Source organism: Lissotriton vulgaris, chromosome 6, assembly GCF_964263255.1.
Source record: "Lissotriton vulgaris chromosome 6, aLisVul1.2, whole genome shotgun sequence".
In the NCBI taxonomy this organism is placed as follows: Eukaryota; Metazoa; Chordata; class Amphibia; order Caudata; family Salamandridae; genus Lissotriton; species Lissotriton vulgaris.
In genome coordinates, this window is record NC_141694.1 from 1680446390 (window position 1) to 1680461047 (window position 14658).

Genomic DNA, 14658 nt, shown 5'->3' on the forward strand with positions numbered 1-14658 from the left:
ATCCCTGCATCATGGTGGTACATATCGGACCCCAGAAGAATCCCTCTTTTCAATTGTAGGTCACAAATAACAGCCTATATGTAATGATTTGGGACACGTGATACGCTGATGAGTGGGATTCCATACTATCTTTGACACACAGAAATGGCATTTCGAATACGTGACACCCCAAACAGCCTCTCTGTACAGAGGTGACACACCCACCATCTATTTTCAATTGTTGAGATTGTTGGCACTACATGTTGCACTTACACTTGTCAGAGTGATGTACAGAGGAGTTACATGCACTCAGGGAATATTTTTCTGGAATGAATTTATCTGCACATGATGTGCCTGTGGTCATTTTGTACTGTCCCGTGATTGCTAAGGACTTTGACAATGTGACATGCTCATGTGAAGAAATTGTCAATGATGGTGTTCCTATGGGCTATTCCTGCTGCAGCTGCAGTGGGGTGTGGTCCACCTGCCTCATCTTCCTCATCATCGTCCGGTGCATCTGGCACTTGTGTCCATGGGGCATTGGTGCATACACATATATTGTGCAAATCACAACATGCAACGATCATCTTGCACATGATGTCTGGGCTGTACAGGAGCCTTCCACCTGTCATGTCCTGGCACCTAAAACATGACTTCAACACGCCAAATGTGCATTCCACGATGCCCCCGTGCATTTGTTGGCCTCATTGTACTGCCTCTAGGCCTGTGTGTTCGGGGCTCGGAGGGATGTCATCATCCAAGGACAGAGTGCAGATCCTTGGTCACCTGTGACAGTGTAGAGAGACATGAATCAATAGTTGGGTCTGCATGATGTGTTGGCAGGCTCATTGGTTCATGGGTGTGTGATATGTGTGACTTAGTGATTCCTGTTTGACATGTACTGCTTGTAGCAAATGAGCAGCATCTATGTGTATTACGTAGCCTCATTGCTGACCCTCCCTTCCCCCGAGCCTATTTACTAGTGTGCCCAGCGCGGTTGCATTACTTGCACTCCTACAGCACACCATTGTCATGCCTGTCTGTGTATGTCCACAAACCTGACAATGACACTGTGATGCTGTGCATTGAAGGTGGGTGGCCACGTGTGTGTAGGCCTATGGTAAGGATAGGGCGGACACAGATGTAGAGTTCATGGCTGTCTGAACTCGCGATGTGGTTGAGGGTCGACCTTTGGCTTATGCTGCAGTAATAGCGACACACACAACAGTTGGCATGTATGATCCCGGACCCCGAGCAGGCTTGTGCTCCCTCATTTACCTCTTCTGCCGAGCCCGCACTCCAGGGACATGCTACATTGCAACATTGTCCATTGCAGGACGGATGGCGCCGACCCTACAACAGAGACACACGCATTAGTTACTTCCTTGGCAAGGCCAAAACTTAACCACGCCCAGAGCCGCTGGACTGTCGTAGGACTGCCGTAAGCCAGTCCACTCCGCTTATGCTTATGGGGGTACGACACAGCTACATGCCCAGGTCTACCCCACTGCCTGAGGTGACATGGTTGCGTCCACTGTATACAGCAGAATGTTATTTGGTAGGCCCGGGGCCCTCATGCATACATAATGACCACACAGACACACTTAGTTTGTGGTACTGGCTATGAGCACAGCGCCCGGACCCTTTTATTGCCAGGGTCACATATCCAGTGACGCCTGTGCTGGGTAGGTGTGGGGTGAGTGTAAGCCAGCCCTCAGGGAGTGGTTGGTGTCGGCAACAACTACAACAGTAATCAGACAATCCGAAGTTCAAAGTTTAAACTGCAAGGGTCCATGACTTGAGCTGCACAGAGTTAGTGGCCCTGGATGCACTGCGGCCGGCACAGGCACACCTCTACGGAACAGTGACTTGCGGTGCACTGTGGTAGGGCCACAAGAGCTGAGCAGATTCTCAATGATGCCCAAGGTGAATGTCGCGGAGTGTTTCAGGGAACAGTGGAAGGTGTTCTTCCCAGGCATGATGCAGAGGGCAGAACCAAGCAGAAACAGGCAATATGGAGGAGATGAATGCTACAGACTAATTTTTACCACCAAGTCAGTATCAGCTACATGATGATGAAGACAACCCCCAGGCCACATACTCAGACACCACCAAAGTTCAACCAGAGAGTGTCCATGAATTTCGGGGCACAGAGTTAGTGGCACCAGAGCTGAAATGGGATGCAGTCTGTGATTAGGCCTGTACAATGGCCCACAGCCACGTGTCGTTTGCTTGCGATGCACAGAGTTAGTGGCCCCAGAGCAGTTGTTGGTAGTGTCCGATCACCTCCATAACGAAAATCCTTTTTTCCTCCGAACTGAACCACGTCTTCCTCTTACTCCACTCCTTGCGTACAATAATATGAACTTGGCCATTGAAAAATCAAGACTCAGTTCCAAACGTGTGACCTACTTGACCGCAGTGTAGGCCGAAGGCAGCAGTCAGCAAGGGATCACAGACACGTGTCATTGGAATGCTGAGCACAGAGTTGGTGGCACCACATCAAAGGGAGACAGTGATATCAAACGTCCCATTAACATATGAACTCGCCATCATGATATCAAGACTCAGTTCCAAAGTTGTGACCTACTAGACCGTTGTGTAGTCCGGAGGCAGCGATGGAGTACGTCAATAGGAAAAGAGTGCTGCGGACCTGTGTCGCGGAGGCCAGCGATGATCGGAGGATGCTGCCAAGGTCGCGGGAATCAGGCTTGGAACTGGCACTGGCACGTGGTTGGCCCTCTTTGACACAAGCCAGTGTCAGCAGGTGAGCAGTGATTCAGAAAAGGGGGTGGTGATGAACAGAGTGTCTGAATTAAGCAGACCACTCTTACCCAGTCCAAAGATCAGGGCTTGATCCATCACCGTTATTTAGCTCACTGCACCATCCCAGCTCAGAACCTGGCTACATGCAAATTAGTCTGTCCCTGGCCCAGTGCATCATGGGAACAGGGCAGACCAGACTACCAAGCCAATTCTTCACTGGAAAGGAGACAAGCTACCGGGGACCGGTTTCTGGCATTTCAGCCGTCGTCGGCCCGGCTTGCTTGAATCCTGATGGTGCAGTGAGCAAGGGACTCATGTCTGAGTATACCCTGCCACACCTATAGTGGCCAAAAAGGATTCAGAAAAGGGGGTGGTGATGAACAGAGTGTCTGAATTAAGCAGACCACTCTTACCCAGTCCAAAGATCAAGGCTTGATCCATCACCGTTATTTAACTCACTGCACCATCCCAGCTCAGAACCTGGCTACATGCAAATTAGTCTGTCCCTGGCCCAGTGCATCCTGGGAACAGGGCAGACCAGACTACCAAGCCAATTCTTCACTGGAAAGGAGACAAGCTACCGGGGACCGGTTTCTGGCATTTAAGCCGTCGTCGGCCCGGCTTGCTTGAATCCTGATGGTGCAGTGAGCGGAGTGTTTCAGGGAACAGTGGAAGGTGTTCTTCCCAGGCATGATGCAGAGGGCAGAACCAAGCAGAAACAGGCAATATGGAGGAGATGAATGCTACAGACTAATTTTTACCACCAAGTCAGTATCAGCTACATGATGATGAAGACAACCCCCAGGCCACATACTCAGACACCACCAAAGTTCAACCAGAGAGTGTCCATGAATTTCGGGGCACAGAGTTAGTGGCACCAGAGCTGAAATGGGATGCAGTCTGTGATGAGGCCAGTACAATGGCCCACAGCCACGTGACGTTTGCTTGCGATGCACAGAGTTAGTGGCCCCAGAGCAGTTGTTGGTAGTGTCCGATCACCTCCATAACGATAATCCTTTTTTCCTCCAAACTGAACCACGTCTTCCTCTTACTCCTCTCCTTGCGTACAATAATATGAACTTGGCCATTGAAAAATCAAGACTCAGTTCCAAACGTGTGACCTACTTGACCGCAGAGTAGGCTGAAGGCAGCAGTCAGCAAGGGACCACTGGCACGTGGTGGGCCCTCTTTGACACAAGCCAGTGTCAGCAGGTGAGCAGTGAGGCAAGGGTGCGTAGGGGCCTGCAAGACCGGTCTGGGGACCAGCATCCTGGGGTGCAGCTGGCGCACAGGATTGCTGTCACCACCGTTCATGGCGTCGGCCTCATGGCGGGGTGAGAGGCGCCGCCCTGGCAGACATGTTGGCCATTCCGTAAGAGAACCACGCCCAGAGCAACATGCTTTTATTCACCCCCCTACGCTAACCTGGCCAGCCTTCTCATGCTTACAGGGGGGGAGTAACAAGCTACTTTCTGCGATCTTCCCATTGGCTGAGGTTACATGGTTGCGTCTACTGTCCACTACACTCCAAACAATAGCAGTGTATGTCAACATGGATATGCCTGTGGTCTGCATATTTCAGTCTGGCCAGCACATCCATGCCATACTAGGCATTGTGTACATTCTCATTCATGGGTCACTTGGCTCCTTCGTACATGCCTGGTTTCCACCTCTCCCCACAAGCTGCTCTTGTGTGGCTGAGGTGCCATACCGTTGATGGCTTATGTACATGGCTAGCCCAGGTTACCACAGTAAGTTGTGCTGTTGTGTCTGGTAGGCGGGCATTTTGTTTGGCATGTTGTATGCGAGTTTGTAATGTGTGCATTCCCAGAGTGGTGAGTTGCATGATTGTGGAGTTGAGGTGTATGGTGTATTCATTTGGTACCTTCCAACGAGCAATGTATTTCCATAGGTGCCAGCCTCAAAACGCTGGTTGATGATGAAGTGTCAGAAGATGAAGGAATCATGCACACTGCCTGGGTAGTTGGCGACGACACTGGTGAAGAGTCCCCGGTGGTCCACTATTTCCTGCACATTGATGGAATGCATGTGCTTTCTGTTGCAGTAATTGTGTGTAGTGTCGGCAGGGGGCACAAGTAGGACATGTGTGCAGTCAATTGCCCCCAACACGTGCGGGAAGCCAGCTATGGCTTAGAAGCCTTGCTTGGTTTCCAACTGTACCTGCGCAGTGTGGGGGAAGGAAAGGTGCTGGGGTACCAAGCTGATGATGGCATCCAAGACAGTTGTGAAGAACTTTGATAGGGCTGGCTATGAGATTGACTGACGGTTGTTGGTTGGAAGGTGCCAGAGGCCAACCGGTGCAGCACAGCCAGCGGCTTTGTCTGCGGAGGGATGCTGGGTGTCCGCTGTGTTGGTACCGTCAGCCTGTGGGCAATGATGCCGCACAGACATCCTCTTGTGTTAAATCTCTGAGGCTGGTGCGTTTTCTGAAGGTCCTGTCTTTGTCTGCGCTGCCTCTGTGGTAGTCCGGGGGTGGGGTCGGGGTGGGTCCGGGGGGGGGAGGCAGTAGGTGTTGTGGCCCTGCTGGGTGTCCGAGCTTCATGATCAGTGGCTCCATGCCATCTGTGGTTCTTCAGGTGTGGCTCTGAGCTGGGCTCCCTTTCATGGTGCAGGTTGTCGTCTGACTTAACACCAGGTAAGAGCAGGTGTTAAATCCCTGCTGCTAACGCACCTTATCGCATGTTTTGGGATCTTATCGCCGATCTGGCTGGTCATTGAGAATATTGCGAAGTGGTGTTGTCGCAGTTTTTTGCACGGGAACGCCTACTCTGCATAACATTAGCGTTACTTGCTAGTGTCATCTGTGGCAGCGTTTTTTTGCGGCTGCTATCGCAGGAAAACTGTTGATATCGGCTTTTAGTACCATCTTGTGAATAGGGTGATACATTTATTGCCACTTTGGCTGCGATAAAGTGCTGTTAACTCGGCGATAGGTCTTTGAGAATATGCCCAGAGTTTTTTATTTTAAAGTAAAAGGTCATCGAGTTGTAAATATCGAGAAACAAGAATATCGACAGCAAGAAAATTGTGGACCAGAATATCGACAGTAAGGTAAGAAATATTGTTATTTTTAACATCAAAGACCAATATCATTTGTAAAAGTATCGTTGTTAATAATATTGATGTTTATATTAGTGTTATGTATTTTAATATGTATTTTGAATGTATGTGTATAAAATCTTTAGAAGTTATTAATTTGTTTTTAAGTAAATGTGTTTTAGTTCTGTAGGGGGTTATGGGTTTATAGAGGAACAGGGTGGGAAATAATTCAATTATAGTAAATGTAATAATATTGTTTTTAAAGTTATTAAATATTTTGAATTACATTTTGCATTGTGGGTTTATAGGGTAATAGGGTCGGAAGTGATTTAATTATAATTAGGGCTCAAGGTTTTATGGTATTTCTTTTTTTGCTATTTCTGTCTGTATTTATCGATATTTATTTTTTGGGAATTTTTTTCTGTATTTATCCGCATTTATTTTTGCCACAAGCAAAAGACGATGGTACAGCTAGTATTTTTCCACATTTATTTCAGTCCCCAACTGCTTGTACATGGACACAAGAGCCGAGGGAATAACAAACTAAATTGTAACAAACTCAACATACACTGAACACAATGCAAAAGGGACACCACAAGCCACCAGGCCGCAGACAGACATGGGGTTGAGTGTGCGTCCAGCTACAAGAGTTGGAGCTAGGATTAGTTGTTGCAGACCTAGAACAAGAGATTACATAGGCTAATGTTTTCCCAACATCCTGGTCCTGACCACATTATTTCAGACAGCCCTCAGCACATACAATCATCACTCACCATTGAGCACTGTACAGGCACATGCAGCAGTGGAAGGGCCTAATGAAAGATGGCTGAACTCCAGGTATTTGCAATAGAAGGGATCTCGGTGTATTGAAAGATAAAGTTTTACGCTGGGGAATATTGTCACCAAATATAGGAGTGGAAACAGTGACTGGGGCAATGCAAAACCTCACACCTCTCACAGGCTGCACCTGTCTACTTAACTATCGAGTGCTCTCAATTTGAAAATTTCTGTTTTCCTTTGTGTAACTGCGTTTGCGCACTAACGTTTATTAACATATTTTTTTTAACAAAATGTGTATATGTAGAATACCAGCCCTTGATGTAAAACAAATGCTGCTTGGCCAAAAACTATTCATCCTGCAGTGTCATCACAGCATGGTTGCCGAATTTAAAGTGATGATACAGAATGTGTAACGGATCCTGACATGAAATGACTGATGCCAATTCAGTTGAGTAAACTGTTCAGATTTCTGGCCTGCTTCTAGTCCGACCTTAGGGCGTATTCGGTCACTAGGCAAACAGACTGAATTGCTTCTTACATGCATCTAATAAGGCTGACTATTTTCACACTGTATTTAACAACACTTGATTGGCGGCAGGACTTCAGACAATGTCAAGCACGTATCTTGTGGCCGCTGAGCCAGTGTGTTTGCCCACTGCCACTTTGGGCTGGCAGACACTTGAGGGCAGATTTAGAAGCCGCTTGCGCCACTTTTGTGTCATTTTCCCAAGTTAAAAGGGACGCAAAGTGGTGCAAGGGGCTTGTAAATCTGCCCCTTGGTTCATGGGACTGCAAGATGGAGGGAGTAGGATAATGGTTCTGAAAACGTTTCTAATTTCACCTAATTTTGGTAAAGTTTACAATGTGCACAACGCTACTTGTAACATTCTCTCACATTTCATGACAAAATTTCTTGACTCATCAAATATGTCAGGCGTCATGAAATGTGATGTGGCCACTTACGTGATTTGCAGGTATTGCTGGTGCTCTCTGTGCAATGTGTGCTTGCGAGCCTTTCGTTGGTGGTGGCAGAGTTGAGACCCGTCCACTCCAATGTGCACGTGGTGGTTCAGTGGTGTCTGTGAGGGAGAACATTGGCAAAGAGGGCCCTTTATTTTTCATGGAACCACCCTCGGCCATTAACTACACGGTCCAAGGTAATAGCACCCAGTAAAGTATGAAAGGCATTTTAAAACTTTACACTTGAGTTTATACAGATTGTTTAGCTGCTCTGGAAATAGCGAGCTCAAATTGCAACAATGAGATAAAATAGGCTTCTGTGTGGGTGTCTGTGTTTGATTTTCGAAGGACCTATTCCCCTTTTTTAAGGAGATTGATGACACAGGTTGCCTTATCTTTGGCGCTGCATGTGTAACACCTCAGTGATTGCTCGCTAATGTGCCCTGCCAATCCTTTGTTTTGCTAATGCCCTGCTCTCTTCTACCTGAGCTGGGATGTAGAGCCAAATTTCGGGGTGTGTGCTACGAAAAATTACAGGGGGAGGAGGGGGTGTTTCTCCCAGGAATATGCAAAACGGAGATGCAGGGAGGCTATGAGTGGGTGAGAAAACACAACAAAGCCTCGTTTTTAAATAAATGGTCTTTTAAAGACCTGGGAAGTACTCGGGTGCGGCTGTGTATGTGCCCGGGAAGCCGTCTCAGCCGGGCTGACACACACGGGGGGCGGCGGGGGTCACGGGTCTGAAGCTCTTTGAGCCCAATGGCATTGCGCGCCATTAATATGTCCCCTGAGGCTACAGAAATAGACTTTCCGAACAGATGCTAAGTTCAAAAGAAGGGCTGGGACAGCAGCAAAAGAAATAGGAGCGTGGCAACTCTGGGCTGAAGCACGGCAGCCCGGCAAAATTTACTAGTATTTTGCCGTTTTTACATATAAATACAGACAAAGGAAAAATTGTTTTCCGTCTGTATTTATATGTAAAAATCAGTTTAAATGGAAAACTGGGAGACCTAATTATAATTAATTAATTTATTTTATTTATTAATACATATTTATGTATTTATTATTTTATATTGTTAATTGTGGTAATACATTTTTTTATCAATTAGTTAATAATTGGTTGTTAATTATTAAAAATTATTTGTAAATACATTGATTATGTCATTTTTTAGGAGCGGGCTGTGGGTCTATAGGGTAATAGGGTGGGAACTAATTTAATTACATTTAATAAATTATTATTATTTATTCATTAATATGTATATATTTAATATTGTATATGGTTAATTGTGGTAATTAATTTATTTATCAATTAGTAAATAATTGATTGTTTATTATTCATTATTTGTGACCTAAATAAATTATGTTATTTTTTAGAGCTTTTGGAGCAGATTGTGGGTTTATAGCGGAATAGGGTGGGAAGTAATTGAATGATAATTAATTAATCGTTTTTAATAATTAATATTTAAGTATTTATGTTTTTATATTATTAAATGTGGTAAATAATTTATTATTAATTAGTTAATAATTGTTTGTTAATAATCAATAATTAATTGGTAGATGTGTAAATTGTGTTATTTGTTTAGGCGTGGGTTGTGGGTTTATAGGGGAGTAGGGTGGGAAGTAATGTAATAATAATTAATTTATATATATTTTTAATTATTTAATATTTATGTATTTTAAATGTTATATTGAAAATTGTGGTAAATAATATCTTGTGAATTTTATATTATTTTGTTATTATTTATTATTCATTATTAACTAATTATGTTATTTGTGTCATTTTTTTAGAGTGTGTTGTGTGTTGATAGGGGAGTGGGCTGGGAAGTAATTTAATTTCAATATTTCTTTTCTTGTTTTATTATAAAATGTATGTTAAGTTGTTTTATATTGTTAATTGTGAGAATTAAATTATTATCTGTTTTTAAAGTGCTTGTTAATTTTCATTAATTAATTAGATAATTTTTAATTAATTATGTTAATAGTGTTATGTTTTAGAACATTGGTGCTGTCATTTATAGGGAAATATAGTGAGAGGCAAAACTTTTTAAATGTGTTATTTGTTTTGTTTATTAATTTTAAATAATGTATTAAATTATTCACCTATGCCATCAAACACTTTCCCTACTGTTGCACTCACTGGAGTGGCAATAGAAATGTTTACAGCCTACACTATCCAACACTTTCCCTACTGGAGTGGGGATGGTAAATTATTCCCCTACGCGATCCAACATTTTCCCTACTGTTGCACCGGCTGGAGTGGGAATAATAATTGTTACCCCTCCTCTATCAAACACTCTCCCTACGGTTGCACTTGCTGGAGTGGGAATAGTAATTGTTACCCCTCCGCTATCGAACACTTTCTCCACTGTTGCACTGCCTGGAGTAGGAATAGTAAATTATTCCTCTCCGCTATACAACACTTTCCCTACTGTTGCACTCGCTGGAGTTGGAATAGTAATTGTTACCCCTCCGCTATCCAACACTTTCCCTACGGTTGCACTTGCTGGAGTGGGAATAGTAATTTTAACCCCTACGCTATCCAACACTTTCCCTACTGTTACACTCAGTGGAGTGGGAATAGTAAATTATTCCCCTACGCTATCCAACACTTTCCCTACTGGTGTACTTTGTGGAGTGGGATTAGTAATTGTTACCCCTCCGCTATCCAACACTTTCCCTACTGTTGTACTTGCTGGAGTGGGAATAGTAAATTATTCCCCTCCGCTATCCAAAACTTTCCCTATTGTTGAACACGCTGGAGTGGGAATAGTAATTTTATCCCCTCCGCTATCCAATATTATCCCTACTATTGCTGTTGATGTAGTGTAAAAGGTAATTGTAAAAGAATAAAAATATTTTAATTTATAATATATATTTTATTTTCATTTTTATTTTACTGGTACATGTGTATATATATATATATATATATATATATATATATATATATATATATATATATATATATATATATATATTTACAATGTTTACTATGTTTCTTACATTTTATAATTTATTATAAGAATGTTTTTATTCATATTATTAAGTAAATATATATATATATATATTAAATTATATATATATATGTATGTTTAATTTTTTTAACATTATATTTATTATTTCTAATTTTAAAAATGTTATAATAATTATAACTATCTTTTTGTAAAATTATATGTATTATTTACTTTATTTTATAATATTTTTTACATATTTAAAAAACAAACATTTTAACGATATTTTTTACAACAATATTTTTTTCCTATATTTTTGTACCTACTATGATGTAGATAGGATGTTGATATTCTTGACTTAGATATTTTGGGACCTCGATATTGTGGTCGTTGATATCCTGTCAGTGATCCGACTGTAACACAGCACCAACCTCCGCAAAGCCTTCAAGAATTTCAATCATTGTCTTACATCCTGTGTTGACTCCCTGGCCCCCCTCAAACACAGCAATAAAGGAAGATACAGACCCCAGGCCAGGAGCTCAGGCTGATAAAACACCACTGTAAATAACTGGACCATAAACGGAGAATGAGCTAGGACAAAGCAGTCAAGAGCACAATGCCATTGTGAAAAATGTCACCACACCATCAGCTACTTCCACGTCGATCATCTGATTGCAGAACCTCTCCAACAATTTATCTCAATTGTTACTAATATTCGAAACAAGCAGCCGGGTTGCAGAGGAAAGCACCGCCACGACTAGTCACAAATGTAATAGGATTTGCCCACCTCAGATGGCCAGCTGCCACATGAGCACAGAATTAAACATTACTTCACAAGGGTATGAGAGGCAATATGTATACAAGGTGAAAAAATATAAAGTATGTACATAAAGTAGAAAATGAGGAAATCCCCGCTAGGACTGAACAGCGCTGGACGTTGCTCAAACACGGAGCTCCATTCTAGAAGTAAGCCTTAGGACTATTGCCATGGTTTAACTAGATACCTATACCTCTACTACGGATCCGCTACACAGACCCAGATAGCTATGTCCTCCATTGTATTGGACTACCTCTGCTTCATTCCTGAGAGGTCTATTCCTCGTATATCAATTGTCCCTACACAGACTTGATTAGAAACTGGACGTGAACCTTACCCCCTCGCGTTCTGACTACTATTTGCTTTGCCCTGAAGAAGCCCATGTCTGGGCAAAATGCGTAGGCTGTCTTCTTTTGAAAACCAAGTGCATCTTGACTACAAACAACTTAAGAACACAAGCTACCACGTGGAGTTTGTCATTTTATTCACTTTATGTTCATACTTTATATTTTTTACCTTGTATACATATTGCCTCTCATACTCCTGTGAAGTAAAATCTATCTCAATTTTTCAGCAACAAAATTACTGCCATTTACAGCAACTATAGCCCTCATCCAGACTCAACAGATCTCACCAAACACCTCACAATCTCATCGAAAAAACCAGTGCTAACCACGTGGCCCATTATCACCTCTGCTAACATGAAGTGTATGCACTCAGGTGCCCCATCGGGTCTCTGCATCCACCACGCCTACTCAAGAGGACTGCAAACCATCAGAGCTATGCTCATATACAGTCTAAAAGCCTCCAACTCTTTTGAGACTTTTCCAAATGCTTGGAAACACGCAACTGTCTTCCTATTGCTGAAGACACCCTCTGCGGACCCTTCAACACTCAAATACTCCAGATCGATCTCCCAGCTACCATTCCCAGTCAAAGTCTTAGAGAAAATCATTAACAGGCACGTCACCGAATACTTCAATGACCACCAACTCTTCAATACCACAAAGTCTGGTTTCAAACTCAACCAAGGCATAGAAACTGCCGTCATCATCAACACGGTTGACATCTGCATAACTCTGGATAGAGGAGACACAGCGGGCCTCATCCTCCTGGGCCTCTATGCATCATTTGACATATTCTCTCACCTCATCCAATACCAACATGACATCGGAATCCAAGGGCACACACTCTAATGGAACTGCTCCTTCCTGACTGGAAGGGCCCAGTTAATCAGCCTGGCACCATACACCTCGGACACCCTTGACCCGTGGAGCTCAGCATGGATCCTCCCTAAACCAGACCATCTTCAATACATACATGATCCCGCTAGCCAGCATCCCTTACAACATCCACATCTCCTAGGCTGATGACATGCAAGTTATTCCCTCCCTCATGGACAAGACACAGAGTGCCCGGATCAAAATCAATGCCTGAATGACTGAAATTTCCCACTGGATGATGAGAAAATGTCTAAAGCTGAACACTGTCAAGACAGAAATCATGATCTTCTGGAAGAGCACATTACTGTGGGACTCCGCCTGGTGACCCACTGGATGGCAACCAAACATCTAAAGCTGGACACTGACAATGCCAAAATAATGATCTTTGGGAAGAGCACATTATAGTAGGACTCCACCTGGTGGCAAACAGAGCTAGAACTGACACCCACTTCACCAAGCCACACCAAGAACCTTGGGATCATCATCGATAGCAACCTTGACACGCCCACCCAAGTTAATAACTTCCCTGCCTCATACTTCCATACCATGAAGATGCTAGGGAAGATATTCAAATGGATCCCAATCATCACCCGGAAAACCATCACACACAGAACCTGGTCACCAGCAAGCTAGACTCTATGCTGGAATCAACAAAAAACTGACCAGAAGTCTGCAGACCAATTAGAACTTGGTGGCCAGAATCACTCGCAACCTCCCACAGCCCACTCAAATCTCATTAGACCTGAAGGAGCCCCCTAGAGTTTAGCCGATGGTTACTCCTTCACAAAAGTGGCAGATCTCCTCTCCACTGTCTTACAGGAGCATAATGGAGCATAATGCACTATAAGCGGGAGGGATGTCCGTCACGTTTGTGATGGTGTACTGTCTGCCAAACTCTTTTAATCAGACCCTAACTCTTGAATTCCTCTCCCTAAAATAGGTGTGGAAATCTTGGCATATGTAAGTGAATGCTTTGCACATTAATACATTCATATAAGCGAGGGATACACAAATAAATCTTAGAATAAATCAAGTGATGACATACAGTAGCCCCTTTCAGCCCCGAGCAAGACATACTTTTGGAGCCCCAATTGGGAAAAACTTCGAATTTTAGTACCACATTTTACTCATTTAAGACCACGTGATATCAAGCAAACTTTCAGAAATGGGGTCACCCAAAAACAGTTGAAGTATGCCCTGTCCCTATACAGGAGAAAATACTTACTGTTCCAATTGTTAATAAATTAAAATCAATAAAAGTATTTTCAAAACACAAAAAGAAATACGCCTTGCTAAAGGTCCCGAAAATTCCTAAGATGAACATAGGAAAAGAGCGACAGAGTTAGAGGCAGTGGTAGGTGAAAGGAGAAACGGTGACATGCAGAAATAGACCAAGTGTCATGCAGAAATAGACCAGGATGAGACAGAAGGAAAGTTCACTTTTCCAGGGGCTTTTGTCCATGCCTTAATATTTGTGAACTTGTTTTCCTTTGCATCTGAGCACATTATATTGGAAAAGTGAAAATATATGTAGACATATCTAGTGATTTGTAATGTTATGTGTACAGATACAGCTGACTCTGCACTCATGCACAGTTTACCTGCATGGGATTCATATGAGCAGTCCATGCAGACAGAATACGATAGAGCAGGTGTGGAGTTCTGCCTTTCTTATGATTAGTTTTCTATGTCAATATTAGAACTGTAATATGTCATTAATAGAATTGTATTTATGTCATTAGGTTATGTCACATAGGAATTGTAGATGTGTCATTAGTTTCCATGTTGGTGTTCAAAGAAACTGTAGCAGCTGGTGACACTGCCTTCTTGCCTGCTTGTTGATGGATGGGATCTTCTGAGGAATAAACCTGACAAGAAGTTGTATCCTGTGTCTACACTTTATTTATGGGAATACTTCAGCAGGGTTCTCCAAAGTCGGTCCTGGAGAGCAGGATCCAAACCAGATTTTTAAGATAGCTACTTTTATCTATATGGGGCCATGCTAAAAATATAGCATGGATCCGGCCCACCAGGACATACTTTGGAGCACCATGAAATAGAGGTAATTATGAACGGTACGATTAGCAATAATTGCACGCCTAATTCAGGATGTCCACACCTTGAA